The sequence below is a fragment of the Malus sylvestris genome, chromosome 11 (genome assembly GCF_916048215.2).
Source record: "Malus sylvestris chromosome 11, drMalSylv7.2, whole genome shotgun sequence".
Classification (NCBI taxonomy): domain Eukaryota; kingdom Viridiplantae; phylum Streptophyta; class Magnoliopsida; order Rosales; family Rosaceae; genus Malus; species Malus sylvestris.
This window is the reverse complement of record NC_062270.1, coordinates 10,310,119-10,328,826: the sequence shown is the minus strand read 5'-3', so window position 1 is coordinate 10,328,826 and position 18,708 is coordinate 10,310,119. Positions and strand designations below refer to the sequence as shown.

At 36.0% G+C, this 18,708-nt stretch overlaps 1 pseudogene; it reads right to left on the bottom strand.

Annotated features, from left to right (window-relative positions):
- Positions 1–13,326: 13,326 nt before the first annotated feature.
- On the bottom strand, positions 13,327–14,123 carry LOC126590215 (uncharacterized; annotated as a pseudogene).
- Positions 14,124–18,708: the final 4,585 nt, after the last annotated feature.

Genomic DNA, 18,708 nt, shown 5'->3' with positions numbered 1-18,708 from the left:
ATGCAATTTTTTTCTTCCAATAATACCCTTGCATGAAAAGGACTAGTCTTCATCTCTTCAAATCCTTTTTTTTGGGTCCAAAGGTAAAGTTTCATCACCAACAAAAATAACATTTACAAACTGAGATCCAATTACAAGTAAAGCCCAAAAACTAAGATATGAATCCCACAACTGCCCAATCAAAAGAATGAGCCAGAACAATCAAAACAACAACAAAAAACCCTAAGTACACAGTTGTCGTCAACACCACCGCCGACCACGAACCACCGCCTCTTGCAAGCACAAGAATCCACCCAAATGAAGCCTCCAAATCGGAAATCAAGAAGGTTCCACCCATCTCCATCATGCCACAAGACTCAAATCCGCAACCATCAAGATAATGAAACTCGTGGGAAGAACCTCCCACAAGTAATAGTGCCAACGAAGGCACACAAATGGAAGGTGGTGGTGTGACCACCTGAGCACCACCTTCCAGGATAGCTGCGAAGCGCATTTAGAGGAACTGGTTGCAGATCTGAGAAGTAATAGGATCAGGAGGGGCCAAAACCATTGGGGGTAGGTAGATAAACGGTTGAAAGGTGACATGGATGTTAGAAAACTTTAGGAGAAGAGAAAGAAGATGGTCGGGATTAAGAAATTTCCGACGAAGGCCAAGGTTTCATTAGATCCAAGGCAAGAGAAGGAAGAAAGAAGGGCCGGAAACAGACAGGAACACAGAAAAAGGAAGAAAAAGAAGAGAAAAAAGGAAGAAAAAGGGAGGACTACCACCGACCCAAGCCCTGCTAGGGCTGACGGCTGAACGGAGAAGAAGGATCAGGTCACTCACACAAGAATGAGAAACACTCTTAGTCTGAGAGAAGAACTCTCACCGGAGGGAGAGAATTTTTGAGAGAAGACTTCTCTTCAAATCCTTAAACACATCTTCCTCTACCACCTTGCACACTTTATGCATTAATGAAAACTTTCGTAGAATGAATAACTAAGACGTCGTTTGGGGAGCTCCAAAGGAGGTATACCAAAAAAATTCCAAGTATTATATGTTCTTTTGCACTTCTAAAAATTTATGGGTTGGTGTATTGTTGGCAAACCAGCCCACGAGCACATATAGGAAGGTTTCATATAAATTACCGAACATATATTTTGAATTTGTTTTTGGAAGACATTGCTCCCTAAAGACCCTAACAAAGATCAAGAAGAACGTTCGACAGACTTAGGCTGAAGATTTTGCGCAACCAATCATGGGTGTCTAATTCGAAACTAGAAAATTTCAATATTTCAACCCCAAATGTTATATAACCATTCAGATATTTAATTTTAGTCACAACATAATCCAATCGCAAAGCCTAAGAGTACGGATTTAAATAATAAGTTAATTCTTGATGTGCTTAGATGCATGGTGATGATTGTTGAAGGTTTCGTCATTGTTGGGTGATGGATGCTAAGTTTGATTTCGAATTTATTGTGAGATGAAGGATAATAGAAGGTTAAAGTTGAGTTTATTATATAAGGGGTAATTTTGAAAACATGACTTGGTGAGAAGAGTAAATAGATACAATTAATGGCAAAGCCATGAATTTTCACAAGGGTGGGCTAACATTTTTCTCTTTTTCAACTATAGACACTTGCTTCATCTAACAACAAGAAAAGTGAGCAACAACTATCTTAATTAGTAACTATTTTAGTAGTTGTTGCTCAACAATGATGTTGCCAATGAAAAAATAGTAACAAAGGTTAAATATATATGATAATACATTAGTCATCATTGTTGTATAGCTCTTACCTACTCTTTGGCTTTTTGTCAACTTTTTTCCATTGGCAACAACATTGTCATCCCAATAATAGATACGAAAATAGTTACTAATTAGGCTAATTGTTGCTCACTTTTCTTGTAGGGTAAGGAGTTGTACAGGTAGAGAAGACAACTTTTAGTTCGGTGGGGTGGGATAATTTTCACTTAGCGATGAAGCCCACCTAGCCCAAGAGTGACTCTGCTCTTGGTTAAAATTCTTCAATTTTGTTAAGTGAGGAGATAAAATTAAGTTGCTTGTGAGTAGAAGTTGAGTTTAGAAATAAAGGGTCCATTACATGCATTAAAGAAAGCAATCGAGGAAGTACAATAAAAAAAAAGGCATCCTAGGTTAATCAAGTATGGAATCTGTTGGAAAATTAGTTATTAGTTTATTTTTGTTTATGGTTTTCTTGTGGGACAATGATGTTAGAATTTTCTATATCCTTTAAGGGTTAGGATTTAGGGTTTATTAGAGTTTTCTATATCCTTTAAGGATTTGGATTGTGCTTTAGTTTTCACTATATATAATAGTGCTTGTATTAGTTAGTTTTAACAAGTCAGTCACGATGTAGTCTCTTGGGATTATGTAGCCGTTTCGGCATTCAGTTTGTTTAATAATATTCTTATTATTTTGTAATCTTGTTCGTTGTGCACTCTGATATTCAACTTGGTATCAGAGCAGGTTTGATCCTTCGGGATTTAATCTGTTCTTGATTAGTGTCAATTTGTTTGTATCAGTTTTGTTGTCAGTTTACTGGGTATTAGTTTCGTCCGTCTTCTTCCGCTCATCCGTAGTCAAAGCGGTTCTTGTCGCCACCACCACACTGCAATCTGCCCAGATAACCTGCACCACCATCTCCACTTCTACATCCCACAGTGTTTCTACATATAGACCGTTAAACCACCATCCGCATCTGCACGCACCCACTGCTGCAATTTATTCATCCTCGCTATCACACCGCACCCACAATCTACTACACCCGTGTGACTTCGTGATCTTCTTCCCGCATCGTACCTGCAACCCATATGCACTCACTCCTGGATCCATCTCCGCCTCACTGACCTTCTGCACCATTTTGTCCCCAACGAAGCCCATATCCGAGAACCACTCGGATCGAGTTAGTCTCCCCTTGAAGTCCTGTAAACCTACATCTGTTTCTGTTCCGCACCACACACCCGCTGTCTGCAACTTGAACCCGTATCTGCACCTGTGCTAGTTTTGCGCGAATTGAAGAAAAGAAAGAGAAAGATGGAAAAGGACAAAAGTCAAATTGGTTTGGTCCACACGGGCAACAAGAAGAAATTGTTGGTTTTTGGTTTTTTCTTTGGGCCCACGTTTGATATTGGGCATGTGTTTGGGGCATGTAATTATTGACCGTAATGATTGCTCGAGTACGTGGACTGGTGATCACTCGAATGACGTTGCGAAAGTTAGATTTTTTGTTTTTGTTCAAGTTTGTTTAGAAGTTGGTATTGGTATTGGTATTGGCATTGATATTCGTATTGACATCGGCATCGGCATTGACATTAGCACTGGAATTTCGAAGTCTTGCATCCACATCTACTTGTTGGCAAACTCATGATGTGTACCGCCATGAGTTTGACGGGGAGTGTTGGAAAATTAGTTATTAGTTTATTTTTGTTTATGGTTTTCTTGTGGGACAAGGATGTTAGAATTTTCTATATCCTTTAAGGGTTAGGATTTAGGGTTTATTAGAGTTTTCTATATCCTTTAAGGATTAGGATTGTGCTTTAGTTTTCACTATATATAATAGTGCTTGTATTAGTTAGTTTTAACAAGTCAGTCATGATGTAGTCTCTTGGGATTATGTAGCCGTTTCGACATTCAGTTTGTTTAATAATATTCTTATTATTTTGTAATCTTGTTCGTTGCGCACTCTGATATTCAACTTGGCATCAGAGCAGGTTTGATCCTTCGGGATTTAATCTGTTCTTGATTAGTGTCAATTTGTTTGTATCAGTTTTGTTTGTCAGTTTACTGGGTATTAGTTTCGTCCGTCGTCTTCCGCTCATCCGTAGTCAAAGCCGTTCTTGTCGCCACCACCACACTGCAATCTGCCCAGATAACCTGCACCACCATCTCCACTGCTACATCCCACAATGTTTCTACATATAGACCGTTAAACCACCATCCGTATCTGCACGCACCCACTGCTGCAATTTATTCATCCTCGCTATCACACCGCACCCACAATCTGCTACACCCGTGTGACTTCGTGATCTTCTTCCCGCATCGTACCTGCAACCCATATGCACTCACTCCTGGATCCATCTCCGCCTCACTGACCTTCTGCACCATTTTGTCCCCAACGAAGCCCATATCTGAGAACCACTCGGATCGAGTTAGTTTCCCCTTGAAGTCCTGTAAACCTACATCTGTTTCTGTTCCACACCACACACCCGCTGTCTGCAACTTGAATCTGTATCTGCACCTGTGCTAGTTTTGTGCGAATTGAAGAAAAGAAAGAGAAAGATGGAAAAGGACAAAAGTCAAATTGGTTTGGTCCACACGGGCAACAAGAAGAAATTGTTGGTTTTTGGTTTTTTCTTTGGGCCCACGTTTGATATTGGGCATGTGTTTGGAGCATGTAATTATTGACCGTAATGATTGCTCGAGTACGTGGACTGGTGATCACTCGAATGACGTTGCGAAAGTTAGATTTTTTGTTTTTGTTCAAGTTTGTTTAGAAGTTGGTATTGGTATTGGTATTGGCATTGGTATTCATATTGACATCGGCATCGACATTGACATTAGCACTGGAATTTCGAAGTCTTGCATCCACATCTACTTGTTGGCAAACTCATGATGTGTACCGCCATGAGTTTGACGGGGAGTGTTGGAAAATTAGTTATTAGTTTATTTTTGTTTATGGTTTTATTGTGGGACAAGGATGTTAGAATTTTCTATATCCTTTAAGGGTTAGGATTTAGGGTTTATTAGAGTTTTCTATATCCTTTAAGGATTAGGATTGTGCTTTAGTTTTCACTATAAATAATAGTGCTTGTATTAGTTAGTTTTAACAAGTCAGTCACGATGTAGTCTCTTGGGATTATGTAGCCGTTTCGGCATTCAATTTATTTAATAATATTCTTATTATTTTGCAATCTTGTTCGTTGCTCATTCTGATATTCAACTGAATCGAGTGTAATTAGGATGGGGGATACACATTTTTGGACACGCTTTCTTGTGGTTCTCATTTTGTGACTTTTTTCGAAAATCCGAACATCTATATTTCAATTTATCATTCATGGATTTTTTTTACAAAAAGTTAAACAAATCCAAAACTACTACAACATTCATTTGTACTAAAGAAAATGGATGGATACGGTTGTACAAATAAAAAAACTAAAATGAGTACCATTTAACCTAACAATCATATAATTTCATATTTGAGTTATTTTTTATAGAGATGATTTTTGAGAAAATACCTAAAAAATAAACGTTGAAGTTGAATTGTGAATATACATTATGGAGTGGGCCCTAACAATGTATGTCCAAAAAATCCTATACATAAAGGAGATTAGCACTAATAGAAGATGCTTAGCTCTAATACCCAGGTAATCAACCTCCATAAAAAAGCAAATGGTATAAGTAGAAGTGAAGGAAACCTGATTCATACGTCTAAATGTACACATAAACATGAAATATGGTATAGTGGATCACACATACGGCTAAAGAATATGCCTTTCTTAGCTTGCCAATCAAATAATACGAAGCATTGGACTGGTCTCTATAAATTGCATACATATACGTTGAGAGAGCTGATATTAATACGTTTACTAGCCAATAATTTAATTTGTTTTAGCATACTAGAAAGACAACATAAGGCAACAAAGAATTGCAGACTATCGTTCTTAATATGCTGTGTGCTTCTGATTGTTTTATTGGCCGGAGGTGAAAGTGTCGCGCCAAGAATAAACAAGGTGATGAAGATGCAGCATGCATGCATACACACACACACACACGCACTAGCTGAGAATTGAAAACTAATGTAAAATTGGTTTGTTATTATTTTTTGTGATTGGCATTGTATTCTAATTATTGTTTTGCACTTGTTGGACATAGGCTATTTCTTAACCCATCAAATGCAATTGTTTTTCTAGTATATTAACATTGAAAACTTGCTAGTTAATCAGTTAGCATTCTAATTACTATTTTGCTTACTGTAAAGTACATCAGAAATTGGGAAAATGATCTATGTTCGATTCTTAATTGCTGATATGATCAATTTTTTGGCGCGTCGTCAATATTTAATTGTTACGTTGTCGATATTTAATTTTGATCAGTTTAATAATTTATTTGATTTGTGATTATCATTTTAGCCAATTTCTCAAAAATATTTGTACCACATTTAATTGATAACACCTAGCTAGATGAAATAAATATCTCACTTTTGACATTATATAGGAAAACTGTACGTACGCAGTTATAATTACTATTGAAACAACATGCATAAAAGGTGCCGGAACCTCAAACCACATAAGCCTGAGATTTGGTGACACAAACTCTAACGACATTGTGGTTCACCACCTAAACCCCAAGCACATAAGAAGGGTGGATCCAATAGAGCCTGACCTCCTTGACGATGTCCCCAGAAAACCATTTCAAGCCTGCGTGGTGATGAGTTCCAAGTGAAGGGGCGTTGATTCGCCGGTCTGCTACCTCTATCTAAAACTGTCCGGAACTGATGATTGGAGACCTGGTTTTGCACAAATCCATGTTTTGGAGCGGTCTCACTCCCATCTCAGCTCGAATTACTTCTACTTCCGCAGGTATTGCCACGCCATGTTTGGCATGGTTTGGACGTGTGTGATGATAAAGAGGTCACTCCATTTGGGATCAAGCACAAGAGGAAAGTGTCTGCAAAAAAGCCATTGATGAAAAATTGGGACGAATGCCATGATATAATTAATCATTAGTTACTTGTATATCATACTTTTTCTCCCAACTTTTTTGTTCTTATACTACATGTACATGAACAAAGTTGAAGAATTAACCCATATTTGTGAGATAAAAGAAGTTGGGTATAATATATTTATAAATAATTTTATTTGCAACGACAACAAAATAGCTGTGCAACAAGAAAGAAATTCCTCGCTCCCCATTTCGTCCCTAAACATTTTTACTCAGAAATTACATAATTTTTCTCGTCAGGTCCTAGTAGTAAGCCCGTTAGGAAAAGTCTAATGCGAGAAATAACTTCCTCGTTGGTGGAAACTTGTTGCGTCAAATATTTCCTCGCTTAAAGTTCACCATTTTCTCGCAAAAAGTTGATTCTTCATTGTAGGATATAACAAAAAACCTAAAAATCTTAACAATTTGATGAAGATATATTGCAAATTATTTTAGAATGTTTTACAATGATAGAACTAGTCATTGTTTACCAACATTTGTAATATTAGAACATGAGGCCTTTTAATAGAGTGTAGCTCAATTACCAGGCCTTGCTCGTCTTAGGCATGGGTCGGCCCTAACCAGGAACACAGTTTCAACCGACAACCAACTTTACATTTTAATCTCCATTGTCTGATCCCATTTTAAAGCATAGTTAACTACTTCATTGCATTAGAGTATAGGTAATTAGATAACGATTAACAATATTATTAAGGGTAGATATGTAACATCCCACATCGCCTAGAGGAGTGGATCCTGTAAGCTTTATATGTATATTCTCATCTCTATCTAGCACGAGGCATTTTGGAAGCTCATTAGCTTCCGGTTCCGTAGGAACTCCGAAGTTAAGTGAGTTTACGCAAGAGCAATCTTAGGATGGATGACCCACTGGGAAGTTCTCGTGTGAGTTCTTAGAAACAAAACCGTGAGGGCGTTGTCGGGGCCCAAAGCGGACAATATCGTGCTATGGTGGATCGAGCCCAGGATGTGATGGGGGCTCGGGTGGGGATGTGACAATTTGGTATCAGAGCCAATCCATGGCCGAAAGTGTGACGATGAGGACATCGGGCCCTTAAGGGGGTGGATTGTAACATCCCACATCGCCCAAGGGAGTGGATCCTATAAGCCTTATATGTATATTCACATCTCTACCTAGTACGAGGCATTTTGGGAGCTCACTGGCTTCGGGTTCCGTAGGAACTCCGAAGTTAAGCGAGTTCGCACGAGAGTAATTCCAGGATGGGTGACCCACTAAGAAGTTCTTGTGTAAGTTCCCAGAAACAAAACCGTGGAGGCCTGGTCAGGCCCCAAAGCGGACAATATCGTGCTACGGTGAAATCGAGCCTGAGATGTGATAGGGGCTTGGGCGGGGATGTGACAAGATAGCTTGCTAATCTCTCTCTGAAAATACCAATCATTTCTTTGCTTTTACTTTGTTATCCCCTTATCATAAACAATAGTTTTCAAAATAAGGATAAATTAGTGTTATACTGATTTTACATAGTAACGAAATGGCTTACATGACACTAATATAAGGGCTGGTTTGGTATTACTGTACTTTGAAAAAAAAACTACTTCTGCTGTACTGTGAGAATAAATAGCTGTGAAATAAAGCAGTAGAGTGTTTGGTAAATGTTTTTTGTAAAAGTGTTTTTGGAAAAAAAAAATATTATAGTGTTGGTAAACTTTTATGTAAAACAGTTGTAACTGTGTGAAATGACAAAAAAGGGTATAATACTAGATGTGCCATTAATTTAATTTTCTTAACAAATAAAGGTGAAATACTAAACATACTTTATTTTTAAAAGAAAAATATCTATAAACTTTATCTTAAATATTAATTAGTATGACAAACTACCATTACAAAAAAAAAAATTAGTCATTACCGACGAAGATTTTCCAAGGGCCAAAAAAAACCGTCGTAAAAAGCACATTTTGCGACCATAAAATATGGGTCGTCGGTAACATGGCATGAAACAAGTTTTTATTACCAACGCACATAATGTCCTCGGAAAAAGTCTCAAGTTTCGCATGAAATGCACTTTTGTTTGGCGGGAAGAATTGGTGCTAGTTGTATTAACGACGAGTAAAGTTCTTATCGGAAATAGAATGGTTATTTCCGAAGGTTTACTCATGTTGACGAAATTGATTTAGTATTTTTGAGGGGGAAAAAAGTTTTCTCGGTAATATTTTTATATTTTTTAGGGGAAAAAGTCCTCTCGGTAATACTTTTATATTTTCGAGGGTGATTAGTTGTTGTCGGAAGTAATCATATTTTTTCCGACAAAATTTTTTCTTTGTCAGAATAAATTTTTAAGGTATGTGGTTTTGTTAGAATCAATTATTTACGGGGAATATTCTTAAAATAAGTTTGATGCTTAATTTAAATTCTACAATAAATAGATCATATAACTTAGAATATATATGGAGAAGATTGGAACTTAAAATTAAAAATAAACCATTGAGCAAAAAGGTGTATAACTTAATATAGTATTCTATCATAAATAAATAATTTGTTTGCCCTTGTTAACTCATAACATTTGTCACGGACATTGAATAAAGTATAACCATATCACTTCCATTAAGTAGAACATAATATTTTGTGGTATCGACTAGTGCAAATATTTTAAATTGAAGATCAAATTTGTTCATCGTACTCTTATAGGGTTGAGGAGTGTAGCTGTAAAAAATCAGCAAAATCGGAGTTAAAATAACCGTTAAATCGTGAGTTTTCGTTTATAACCATCGAAATGTTTTGTCCCGTTACCTAATATCTGAATGTCTGTTTTTTGTGATTTTTTACGTATGCGATCTTGGAGCATATACAAACAAGTCTGATGATTGAATCGTTGAAACCAGTTTTGTAGAATGTGTATTCCCTTCAAAATGATAGATTCACCAAACACAAGGAGTTTATTTTATACTTCCATTAAGTAGAACATAATATTTTATGGTATCCACTAGTGCAAATATTTTAAATTGAAGATCGAATTTGTTCATCGTACTCTTATAGGGTTGAGGAGTGTAGCTGTAAAAAATCAGCAAAATCGGAATTAAAATAACCGTTAAATCGTGAGTTTTCATTTATAACCGTCGAAAAGTTTTGTCCTGTTACCTAATATCTGAATGTCATTTTTTTGCGATTTTTTACGTATGCGATCTTGGAGCATATACAAACAAGTTTGTTGGTTAGATCGTTGAAACTAATTTTGTAGAATGTGTATTCTTTGAAAACGATAGATTCACCAAACACTTGGAGTTTATTTTATACTTCTATTAAGTAGAACATAATATTTTGTGGTATCCACTAGTGCAAATATTTTAAATTAAAGATCGAATTTGTTCATTGTACTCTTATAGGGTTGAGGAGTGTAGTTGTAAAAAATCAGCAAAATCGAAGTTAAAATAACCGTTAAATCGTGAGTTTTCTTTTATAACCGTTGAAAGGTTTCGTCCCATCACCTAATATCTGAATGTCAATTTTTTGCGATTTTTTGGCACATGTGATCTCGAGATATATAAAAAAAAAATGACTGTCGGATCATTCAAATTAATTTTCCAGATTGTAAATATTAATGTCTGATAATGTTTGGGGTTTTGGCTCTTTTCCTCAAATGAAACAATATTATTTTTTATTTAAAAGAAAATGTTTGTAGAATTTAGTGTTTGGCCGTTTCCCCCCAAATAAATAAGGGTTTGGCTTCCCTCTTTTTTTCCTACAATTCTCAAACTCTTGTTTTTATGGAATTTAAGCGGGTTGGCTTTTTCTCCAAATTAATTAGGGTTTTGGCGTGTCCCTCCCTTTTCTCCCACAATTTCCAAAAATGTTTTGTAGAATTTGTTTTGCCCACAGCAAAAAAAAAAGGGTGGGAAACTAAAAAGGAAATCATACTCTTGATTAGATTAGGGCTACATCTATGCCGTTCTCTATATTAACACCTCTAACCTTGATTAGATTAGGGCTACATCAATTCCTCAACTCTGTTTACCGTGTTTCAAACCCAATGCATGATCGTGAACCAGTGTAGTACTGACAACATTGTGCCTCTTCGCTATTTGAGTTGGTAAGAATTGGCTTACTAGCCTAACAATTAAGGTTTATGTATATATTACCGACCTAGTTCGGTTTCCTTTTTAGAATTGGAGTGGTCAAACTTGAACCCAACCATGTTGTTCTCTTGTTCAAACTTCAAATCAAATCCGTCTAGATTTGGTTTTGATTTTTCAAAGCAAAGATTCTAGTTTCTTTATTTTTTAATCTATATATTTTGCCTTCTGCCATTGAAACACCAATAGTTCTCCTTGTGCCAATTTTAAGTTTAGGGTTTATGTAAATATTAAATTTCAATTCTATTCATTTTTCATGGCTGCTGGGATTTCCTAACAATTAGGGTTTATGTATATATTTTGCCTTCTGCCATTGAAACACCAATTCTAGTAGATTTTATTTTAGTTTTCATGGTTTTGTTTTTTCATTTTTCTATCTTTCGGTACTAGGCATCTAATTTTCTTGTCTTTGTATGATTGATAGATATGGCAAAAAGGGAAGGAGCCAAAAAAATTCATCAAGCACACGTCCTCTGTCATCTAGACTCTCTTTAAACCAACATGATACCACCAATGAAATGTAAGAGACCCAACATGCAAATATGCAAGGTAATTTTATATGTGGATTTTTTCATTTTTCTATCTTTCGATACTAGGCATCTAATTTTTCTGTCTTTGTTGGTTGTTTTATGAACTTTGTCATATGTTAAAAGAAACTAATTCTCTAATAATTATGTCTTATTTGGCTTTGTATTTTCTTTGTAAAATTGTAGCCACGTTAGCCACGTCAACAAGAGGAATGAGACCGCACACTACTACTCATTCACCTACAAACTCTTCAGACCAACTTGATGTTAACCAACCATCACATGATAGCGAAATACATGAGACACAACAAACATCTATTGAGAATCAATCTTCAAGTATGGAAGGTACCGTATTGATATCGGTAAAAATGTGCATTTTTGTAATTGGTTATTTATTAAACATACAAGCTCATTATTATTTTTATTGATTAGGTCCTACCAAAAAGAAAGGTAGAGGGAAGGCCAAGGGTAAAGATGAGAATGACACGTTGATTGTAATACATAATAGCAGGTAATGAGCACAAGTCACTGAAAGCATGATTGTCAAATAGTTAACTATTTAGATATGTGATTGTTTTTATATAATTTTAATTTTATAGAATTGTAACTACAAATGCTATGAGAACTATTGAGGTGCTCTTTAATCAAGTTATCCAAAAGAGCAAATGGATGAATTGTATGGTCATTTTAAGGGAATTGGATACACATACACGTGTTCTGAAGAAGAGATGATGGCTGCTTTTGAACTACATATTAAAACAAGATATGCCGATTGGCTGAGCACATTGAGGAATTCGGTTTTTCACTGGGGAGAGATACATTAACTGCCCATCAAATGTATCTAAAGATATTTGGTGTAAAATGGTTGAAAAATGGGAGAAGCCTGAATAGAAAAATTTGAGACGACTAAATATGGTTACGAAAAAATGTTCCTATAGGAAATACCCATTTTCAACCAAATATTGGTTAAAATTTGCAACGACTAAATATGGTCAATAATATATATTTCTAACGAAGCTTCACCGTTAGAAATATATATTACCGACGAAACTTCACCATTGCAAATATATATATTCGATGAGGCTTCTTTGTCGGAAATATATATATTCCCAACTAAGCTTACCATTGCAAATATGTATTACCGACAAAGCTTCACCATTGGAAGTACATATTTTCGACAACACTTGATCATAACAAATATGTTTTTGTGCCTATTTCTGTCAAGCCGTTACGTATTTTCGACAACCTCGTATGGTCGGTAATTGTAATTGCGATGATTGTGCACTCTCGTAAATAAAGTTTATTTTGTTGAAAAAAGATTTTCTAACACAATTGTTTGGTCAGAAAAAAAGTCACCGTAAAAAATATTTTTCGTCCCTTGAAAAGTAATTTCGACAACTCAATAATTATTTACGATCACATTTCTATTTCGAAAATAAAATAAATTTGTCATTTTGAAAATTCATTTCCGATAAAAAAACTAACTACTAACGACAAGTCATGTGCGTCGAAAACAAATTAATTCCAATGGCTAGTTGGAAAAAAAGTATTTCCAATGGGACAATTTCCGACGCCCTACAAGGGCTTTTTCCCCGTAGGAAATAAGTATTTATGACGGCAAAATGCCTTTTTCGACGACATTTGACCCTCGCTAATGACACTAATCAATCCATTGACATTACTTAGTTAAATTGCATTACCGCAACTTAATTAAATTGCGGATTTCAACGACATTTGACCCTCGCATATCACCCTCGCAAATGGAGACTTAATTAAATTGCATTACCGCAACTTTGGCATGATCAAACCATTGACATTACTTAGCTTGATTACTCATAACCATTGCCACATACAAACAACAATAACAACAAAGCATTTTCCTACTAAGTGAGGATAACCATTGCCACATAATTTAGAAAATAAAAAATTCAATTCAATGTTGTGGCATTTTAAGCATCTTCGAGTGCATACAATTGTTCATAACTGAATTACTTAACAAAAAGTCTGATTATTTTGGTAAATAATACATGAAAATTGATAACAAAGAGTAAAATTCATCCCCTTTTGGAGACCCAATGATGATTACAAAAGCAAATCTTAATTGTCATTAGAGAATTAGAACACTAATTAAAGAACAACAATAACAAATCACAGCCTAACAATAATTTAAAAAATAAAATAAAATTTAGAACAAACCCAATAGGCAGTGAGTGGAGTCCTGAGTAGTGAACCCATCAATTGGTTTTCGGGTCCGGTATGGGGAACAAACCTAGAACTGGTGCCTCTCGGCAGCGAAAAGCACAATAACTTTTGCAAATTGGTCCAAATACTGATCGAGCACAGAAAGTACAAAAACACCAATGAACAGTCCGTTGCATCCTCCCCTTGCAGCCCTCTGTGGCTTATCTTCATCACCAACCTAAAGGGCTTGAAGGGTAATTTTGCCACCGCCTTCCCCTCGAACAGCGAGTTGAGCAGTCCGAAGACGACGAGGGCGATGACGGTGTCGGACTTGAACTTGAAGAGCGACAAATCACGGTTGGATTCCTTGAGGCTGCTCTCGACGCGGTCGATCTTCTTGGTCTTGGATTTTTTGGTAATTTTGGCGGCTGAGGAGGAGTCGGTCTTCATGGTCTCAAGCTTTGGCGACTTTGTCGATGGAAGAGCGGAGGAACTTGTAGGAGTTGGTGCAGTAGATGAGAACCCATGAGATCGCCTGGAACGGAGGGACTTGCAAGAGTGAAAGTGCGAGGAAGGCAGGAGAAAGGAGTGCAATGTTGGCAAATTGAAAAATTCATTAATGAATTTACTGTTCACCCATGTTTTTCAAATAAGCTGGTTTTTTTAAGCTGCTTTTTGCAGCTTCAAGTTTTTGGCTTTTGTTCATCTTAAACTTTGAAATAAAGCTGGTTTGGGGTGTTTACCAAACACCAAAAACTCTCCCAACTTTTTTTGATACCCACTTTTTTTAAAATTACCTCAGTACCAAACCAAGGCTAACATTCATGTAAGTAAAAGAAGCCCCATTCATGGTCACATCAAAAAATAATGATTAACTTGATAGTTAATTAAACAGACTAAGAATTGTTTTAGTAGTTTTAAAGGGTAGAAACAAAACTATTACTGATCTCAAACCACATGGCTGGAAAATGTAATAAGCTCTAGATTTTATTTTATTTTTTTTAAAGTAAAAATGTTATTGGAAAAATTAAATATGATGCTTCAAAGTATCCTATATTATAAAATTTTTAACCGTTAAATATTGGTCTATATTTTTTCAATCAAATTTTAAAAGTTAAAATTTTTAAAATATAGAATATCCTGGAATATACTAGAAATTCCCTTTCAATTTTAGACAAGTAGAACAAAAGTAACATTCACACATTATTTGGCTTTTAAGTTTTGGCAACTAGTTCTAAGTCAAGTAGTATATGCTGTGATTTATTTTGAAGCATATCTAACATTTAGTCCTCGATAATCAATGCTGGACCAAGATTTACACGCATGCATGCTAATCAAGATAAAAGTACTCATGGGACTTCTTTTTGCCCGATCAAGCTGTGAAAAATCCCAGAGTACGTGTGAATCATATTCATATATGTACTAGAAAATTCTGTTTAAGTCCGATAAAGTTCATGAGTTTAATCCCAGTACACCACATGCAAGTGAATCGAATTACTTTTGCTTTTAGTTTCTTTTTTTGAAAGCCACAAAGTAGAAATGAATAGAACTACTCAGACTTGCAATTTATATCAGAACTCAGAAAGTCCAGAGCTGTGTGCAACTTTTGATCAAGACAAAGAAGCGATACAGTGATCTTGAATACCAATACAACATACTTATTTTGTCTATGTACTAAAAGGTAAAAAGGATGGATCTCATTAAATTCTTATGTATCTCATTAAATTCTTCTTTTGGTGGTATAGGAATACAGGAAAACCTCTTTTAAAGTAACACATTATTATAAATAATGAAATAACCCCTTCAAGTCATAAAAGTTTCGGTCTCAACTTGGGAACAATTATGTATTGGAAAAAACTTCATATTGTAATAAGTTAGAATTTTTCTTGGCTCCATCTTAAGGAAACACGTCTTTACATAGTTATAATTGTCATTGAGTACAAAAAACGCAAAAAGTAAAATACTTGGCGCTCAAATTCTTATTTAGAATTTTTTTAATTTTTTTTTATGAAACCTCGATGGTACGAGGGGAATTTTATTGATAATGAAAATGAAGTTACACCTAGTCAAGGAGGACATAAACCTAACCCCCCCTAACCCCTCATAATACAAGAAAAAAATGGATAAAAAGTACATGAAAAATAAGGGGGACATAAACCTTACCCTTCTAGAAACGTAAAAAATAAAGATACAAGGAAAAGAAGGGGGGACATGAAACCTAACCCCTCTAAAACCAAACGTAAAAGTCTAAACCTGCAAAACAGATTAAGCAACATCACAAGGTTAAGAAGAAAAAAAAAGTGAGTTAAACATGTATGCCGATATGTAGATTAATTTGAGAAGCGGTAGTCAGGAAAGCCAACATAGTTTGAAAACAAAGCAGCACGAGCCGCCAATGGAAGGGAATCATGCCATACTAAAGTTGGAGAAGACAAGCCCGTGTTAGCAAAATTGTCCACAAAAACATTTCCATCACAATATATGTGAGAGGCGTAGAAAGTCCTCTTCCGAATGCAATCCAAACAAATAGACCATTGCGTACGAAGAGGCCAAGGAGGATCAAAATAAGTCAATTGGAGTACAAAAAGAACACTAGAAGAGTCACTTTTCAACCAAAGGCAATGCTAACCCCGCTGATATGCAAACTCTACACTAATAATAATTGCTGATAATTCTGCAAAGAAAGAGTTGCGATGACCAATCCCTTGGCATAAGCCACCAAGAAATTGACCATGACAATCCCTGAAAACTCCTCCCCAAGCTATATGACAGGGATTTCCTTTGGACAAACCATTTGTATTAAGTTTAATCCAAGGAAACCAAGGAGAAGACCAAAGTAGAGGAAGAATAGTTGGCGCCTTGTGGAGGGGATAGGCTGGATCCCCAAAGAAGAAATGATACGAGTGTCAAAACCTTGATAATAACCAGGAATAAACTTACCACCATGAATGATCCTAGAATTGATAGGCATGCAAAGACGACGGAAATAGATTGGGTGACCCTAAAAAATAAACTTATTTCGAGCTTTCCAAATAGCCGAAATAGTAGAAAGACCCTCAAATATCCATAGATTAACTGTTGGGAAAAAGGCTTACGTACATAGGCATCCTAAAAAGCAACTAAAGAATCTGAAAAAGACAAAGAGGTAGCAAATTGACATGCTAGCCACCTCCAAAGCTGCCTAGATATCCGACAACAGAAGAAAATGTGAACAGTAGATTCCTCATAATTATGACATAAACAACAAATGGACGCCTAAGAAATATCCCGTCACTGAAGTGCACCTTCAGTAAGAAGTTTGTCATGAAAAAGTCACCAAGCCAAAATAGAAAGTCGAGGTGGGATAAAATATCGCCAAATAACCTTAACCCAAGCACAATCACTATGTTTTTGTCGAATAAGAAGATAGCCAAAAGAAAAGGAAAATTTCCCAGTAGATGTAGGCTCCTAGATCAATTTGTCATCCTTTCCATTTAAAGGCATAGGTAAACGTAGAATCTGCTGCACTACAGAAGGATTCCTATTTAGAAAATACAACATTCATTAAAGATAAAGAAGTCAATAAGTCAATAAACTGGTTGGAGGTGGTCGGAATTTGGCCTTGAAGTCTTGGCCAAAATTGAATTTGTTGAAACATGCAGTGGTAGATTCAAGCATGGTGAATTGTTTGGTAGTGTCAAACTCGTACACCTTAACAAGGTTTGGTTTGAAAACACGTGGGGAAAACCTGCAACTTCGCCTAAAAACGAAGTTGTTAGTGGTTTCGTTTAAACTTTACATATGTGAATCCAAAATATACATGCAAGGTCTAAATCAAACTCATAACAACATTTCATGAAGGTTGAGGGTGATATCGAGCCTTACCTCGGTCGGGTATAGCGAGAATCTCGCCGGAGTTTTCAGATTCAAAACCAAGCTTCTTGTTTCTCGGGTTGAGTTCGAGTTTGGGTACTTATTTGGGGGTCTTGGACTCGAGGCGAGGAGAGGGAGAGTGGTGGTGATTTGCGGGCTCAATCCCCACCAATCCTTCATCCCTCACAATTAAAAATTTGACCCCACCACTAACGATATCGTTTGTAAAAAAAAGTATGAAGTTTAGACTGATTAGTCAATAATATGCATTATAATATTTTATATACCAAATGGTTAACAATTGCTCATGATAATTAGTAATGTAAGTCACTCGTATCATTTTTATGGATAATACTTGGATAATCACTAGTGAGTACTCACCTTTTGATTTTGTCCAATGATAAATTAACACATGTATTGTTTTAAAAAATAATGGACATGTCATTAATTTTTCTTGAGTTTAAAAAATAAAGAACACGTAACATTTATGGAGCAAAAAATAATCCCAAAAATTCTAGAGGCGACACGTGGATTTTTATTCAAGAAGGACAAGATTGCCCTTAATAAATGGGCAGACTCCTCAGATTCTCCCACGCACAGCTCACATCCCTGAAGGACTCAACAACTAAACACAACTGCCCACAACTCATCCGCCCATGGCTAGGAATTAAAGATAAGGATTAATTGCCCAAATCCTATCTTTAATACATTCCTAATTGAAGATTGACTCAAATCAAGTAAGTAATCCTAATTTAAATCAATTAAGGATTATTACCCTATTATATCATATTAAATATCTTGGGGAATATTTAGAGAATATTTTCTCCATTAAACCCTATATGGCCGACCCTAGCCCTATAAATACCCCATATTCTACCAATTTTTTAGAGCTTTGACAACCCTAAAAAGCCTCAAAATAATTTACTCTCTCAAAGAAACTAACTTAGGCATCGGAGATCCGTTGACCTAACCCCTCCCCCCAACCTCGTGGGCGTGTGAGGCTTAGGTCTATGATCAAAGGTGTTAATTGTTTTGCAGGTGCATTTTCATCAAGACTGAAGATGGCGTAAATTTGCATTCACAAATTGGTGCTTTCATTGAGAGCTGATTCAAAATACTCGAAGAAGCTTCTCGCATTAGTTTCTTGAATTTTCTGTTATGTTGAAATTCTCACACGTTATATCAATTAATTTTTCCTAGAAACATTTCTTGATCAATCCCTGGAGAAAGGATACAATGGTAGGAAATTCAGAAACTACGACGAACGGAACCCCATACGTTGAAAGATTAGGACTGGAGAGTGGAGATGAGGACGTAGCCCCACGACGGAGATCCTC